Source organism: Lagopus leucura, unplaced genomic scaffold, assembly GCF_019238085.1.
Source record: "Lagopus leucura isolate 7727_CA_CO unplaced genomic scaffold, USGS_WTPT01 Super-Scaffold_100001, whole genome shotgun sequence".
In the NCBI taxonomy this organism is placed as follows: domain Eukaryota; kingdom Metazoa; phylum Chordata; class Aves; order Galliformes; family Phasianidae; genus Lagopus; species Lagopus leucura.
In genome coordinates, this window is record NW_024962262.1 from 11031068 (window position 1) to 11036051 (window position 4984).

Consider the following 4984-nt stretch of genomic DNA (forward strand, 5'->3'; position numbering starts at 1 on the left):
GAAGGAAGGAAGGAAGGAAGGAAGGAAGGAAGGAAGGAAGGAAGGAAAAAAATCACAACAGGAAGGAATAGAATTTCTATGAATGCATTGTGAATATGAGAACTGCTGCTGGTCTTATACTCACACAAGTATGCCAACAGTCTTGCAAAAGTACACCTGTGCCAGCCCTGGCAAATGACATACTTGCAAATGACAACATGGCATTTTCCACAGACAACCAACCACACATACAGCTCCTCAGGAGATTTCAGACTCGTTTTACAGTGAAGATGTGAAAGATCAGAGACTGATCTCCTTTACTGTAATACATTCGGAGCTCTTCTGTCATCTTTATGTGGCTGAAAGGAAACAGAAGATAGGAAAGAGTGAATTAAGTTGGAAGAGATCCCAGGATGAAAAGATCTATTTTAAACTTTTTTGTTTTTGTGATTGTCCTTTCAACACTGCATGGGTCTTTTTACTTCTCATGTAGTATGATGCCTTATGGTGACAAAGATCAGTGGGGTTTCCAGTGTATTGGTGTGCAACTTGTGGAGAGCTCCAGGTCTGCCAAGAGAATGGGCAGGCAGGGGATTTCCCTGGCTGGATGGACAGACCCTGAGACACGTACAGCATTTGAACTGTCCTAACAGCAGCACTTTCACAAGTGAGCAGCATGATTCCACAACTCCTGGATTTCATAGCATCATAGCATTGTTGAGGTTGGAAAAACCATTAAGTTCATCCAGCTCAACCATCAACCCATGCCTGTGTCCATTCTAGACCATGTCACTCACTGTGACTAATTTCACATCTATTCTATTAAAAATAATATTTCTGTTGCCCTCATGCCCAACATTTCCTGGGCAACTTCAGATTTTCCCCCTGAAAAGCTTATTTCAGACTCAGACCGAGAGAAATTCTTCTCATTTTGTTTTCTTCAGAGCAATATGCCCTGCTCTCCTGGGAAAGGCAATGTATTACAGAAAAAAATAAAAAGAAAGTGAAGAAGAAAACTCACAGTCTGTGTGCCAGAGCAACAGGAAGCAGGAACAACTCGGGCCCTGCAAAGAACTGAGCACCTGCCTTGCAGAGCTGTGAGCAGACAGCCAACCCATGGTAAGCTTCCTTCAGTATCACTGTTTAAGACAAAAATATGCGGTGAGAGAACACTTAAAAAAAATTCAATAGCAAGCATTGTAAGCCAGATTTAAATGCCAGTTGTGGTGTGGTTTTCCCAAACAAAACAGTTGTCCTTCATTCAAGTCTGATATGAGATCCATTAATTAATTTCCCATTCTTTTTTTTTTTTTTTTTTTTTCATGTCAATAGTTTTGCCGTATTTCTAAAAGGGTTCAAATTACCCAAAGATGATTTTCTTGTAACTGTCTTTAATTACAGTCTGGCTTCAAAATTTACTATGTTTTCCTTATGGAAACTTGGATTACTGATGTGAAGAATTTAGGACTGGGGGTCAAAATGAGCAGAGCCATTAAAAAAACAAATGTACACAAAATGAGGGCATTGCTGTTTTCTTTAGAGAGTTGCCATTACATTTTAACTAGAATTCTGAGAGCTCTGTTTTTCCCCTTTTATTCCATGAGGTATAATATGTTAATGTTTTCCCTCCCTTTACTATGGATTTGTCAATTCCTGTCTGAAATCACTTATTATAGAGAACTTTGGTAAAGAGACCTGGGAAAAAAACTCAATTACATGTTTTATCCTCCAGAAGAGAAGTACTATTCTGGATGGGGACTTCTGCAAGGGGACCAAAGGGGGTTAAAATCTAATTACATCAAGAAGAGGATTACCAAAAAAACTGGGGCCCCCACAGCTCTGCACTTCACGATTATAATTAATTCAGAGCAGCTTGTGCCAAAATTCAGTGCTGAGTCATATCCCCATAGAAGTCGGGTGGATTGTGACCAGTGTAAATCAGAAAACAACTGAGAAGAAGCAAAGACATCCCACTTCAGTGGTGACAGATTCATTTGTTTGTGAGATTGATAGTGCCATCACCTTCTGCTGGGTTCAGTGTTCCCCTCTGGGTTTTCATTCATTGCATAGACGTTGGACATACTGGAGAGAGTCCAGCATAAGGCCACCAAGATGACAAAGGGCCTGGAGCACTTCCTCTGTGAGGAAAGGCTGAGAGATCTGGGCTGCTCAGCTGAAGAAGAGGAGGCTCAGGAGGATCACATCAGCGTCCTTAAATCTCTGAAGGGAGCATGCAAGAGGCCAGAGCCAGGCTGTCAGTGGTGCCCAGTGCCAGGACCAGAGTCCATGGGCACAAACTGGAGCACAGGAGGTTCCCTCTGAACACCAGGAGCCCTTCTGTGCTGTGCAGTGACGGAGCACTGGCACAGGCTGCCCACAGGCTGTGGGGTCTCCTCCCTGGGGATCTCCCAGAGCTGCCTGGACGTGGCCCTGGGCACCCTGCTCTGGGTGTCCCTGCTGGGACAGGGACTGGAGCAGAGGGACTCAGAGGGTCCTGCCAGCCTCAGCTGTATTGTGACCTGTGTGATCATCAAATAACTGTGTTTGTTCAGACCTGATTCTTCACATCCCGTTTTAGTCCTGAGACAGTGACCAAGACAGTGACATCTCTTTCTTGGGTGGAGAAATGTGGTAAGCCAAAGCCACACCAAATACATATAAGCATTTTGAGATGTCACCATCAACTGGAAGAGTATCCTGGACCAGCGAAGGGGCAAGGGGCCTCTGTGCAGATAACCCTGTGCTGTGCCCCTGAAGGATATCCTAAGGCTTGTGCAGCTGCTGGCAGCAGTGAGACGGTGTGCATGTGTGAGTGTGTCTGTGCATAGACAGGGGAGTTGGATTGGCAGCCCCACACTACCCTCAGTGAAATGGTCTGGGAAAAAATCCACGAGGAGAAACTCTCCACATCCCTGTTTCATTGACAGGAAAGATGATTTCATTAACAGACCACAGAAAATACATTTATAACTTAAAAATAATCTTACAAAGTGTGATATTAACAGAGCCCACTGCTTTTTGGATGTGCTCTTGTTCAGTAGAAACATTAAATAACAGGTCCGTGGCAATGGACATGCTAGAAGTGCCGTTACTTATGGAAAAATGAGCAGAGATCTTTCTCACTCTCTCACTTGTTTCAATTTTTGAACCAAGTTTCAGCGGCTGTGAGGTGGTTTGCACGGCACACTGCTCTGTTCCCCGAGAAAGAATTTCCATCCCAACCCTCATTGCTTGCCTTAATTATTAATATGAAGACTAAACACAGACAGATGGCAAAATAAACTCTGTTAGGTTGGTGCGAATCTGGAGTTCCTTCCACCAACCTAACTGGGAGCAGATATTGAGCCAAAACATATAGAAAGCTCTTGATGTGAGTCAGAGCTGTCACAAAAGTTTGCACAAAAAGATCCGAGAGTTGAGTTCTTGGCCTCTGAGTCCTGTATATAGAATTGGAGTGGATGGTGACACTTGTGGAGGGTTTCTGGCTCCCTTCAGTGGGCACACATATGCTTAGGTTGGGCCTCACACTCATTTTTGTCTGAATCTGGCAACTTTCATTGCTGAATTGATAGTAGTAGTTTTGTCGTTTAGCTGTTTACTTGTGTTGTGCCTGTGAGCATGCCAGAATCACTCCGACTTCTGCTTGCGCTCAGATTTTCTGCTCTCAGCCTCTCAAATGGGTTTGCACACAGTACATTTTATTTCTCCTTCTTTCCTCAGTACAGCTGTATTTCTCCAGTAGTGCCTTACCGTACCAATGCCAGGAGAACAAGAAGAGAAATACAGTCATAGATGTAGGCAAAACACAAGAGCATGGAGACAAAGAGGGTTAGGCAGTGGAAGCGTTCTCTGTTAAATGTAAAGATATGCATACACCTAAACTCTTCTGGAACAGAGTTCATAGGTCCACAGTCAATGTATATAATTGGCTGACACAACTTTTACCATATAAAGATTTACATTTCTAGTATAAGGCATGCCTAAACTCCCTCTGCTCAACACAGGTTGACAGCCATTCATACAGGCTGCACATAGAACCACTGAGTTGTAGAACCACTGAATGGCTTGAGTTGGAAGAAGCCTTAGAGCCCATCCAATTTCAAACCCCTTCTGTGGGCAGAGTTCTACCCAGAAGCTCAGGCTGCTCAGGGCCCCACACCTCCAGGGTTGGGGCACCCACAGCTTCTCTGAGCATCTGTGTCAGGACCTTACAGCACTGACAGTGAAGAATTTCTTCCTAACATTCAATGTAAATCTCCCCTCTTTTAATTTAAAGCCATTCCCCCTTGTCCTATTGCACTATCTTCTCTGTCATCTTTGCATTAGGATGAATCACCTTCTGAAAATGCCTTTCTCTCAGCCTATAAACAGTCCTTTGGCAGTTAGCTCTGATTTACATGCATGACTTCTAGCAATCCAAAGTCAAGTGGAATAAGTTGCAAATCTTTTCTTCGAAACGTGTGCTATCTCAGAGCAATGTGCCATTCAGCCAGACGGCTGAATACCCAGAGGTGCTTGAATCCAGTGCTCTTGGTCGTAAGTAGAAAGGAGTCATGTGCTTAAGCACTTTGTGAGTAGACTGAAAACCTGTCTCACCCTCTTAGGTTTTATGCTGCTTTGATAATGTCTACATGGCCAACTGTAAAGGATTGAAGATTAAATCAACCTCAGCAGCTGCACTGGGAAGAAATTTGAGTTTATTTACTTCTGCCTGCTTTATGTCATTGATTGACAAGGTCTAGAAGGCAATCATGACAGGCTCTGTCCCCATGAGGAGCATTGCTAGGTAGATAGGAGTGATATTTAATGTACAGTAGGGCACCAGGAGATGAACCCTCAATCCTGAATGGGAATTCTGTTGATCATAACACAAGGTCAAAGTTTTGGGAAACTTCCTGTGACTTTTGTTTACCAGTTTAAAACATCTGGTCATGAAGTCCTTTGAATTATTTCAAACTATGTGACCAAAACTTGCTTTTGAAGCCTCGGTGTTAACCACTCCTTT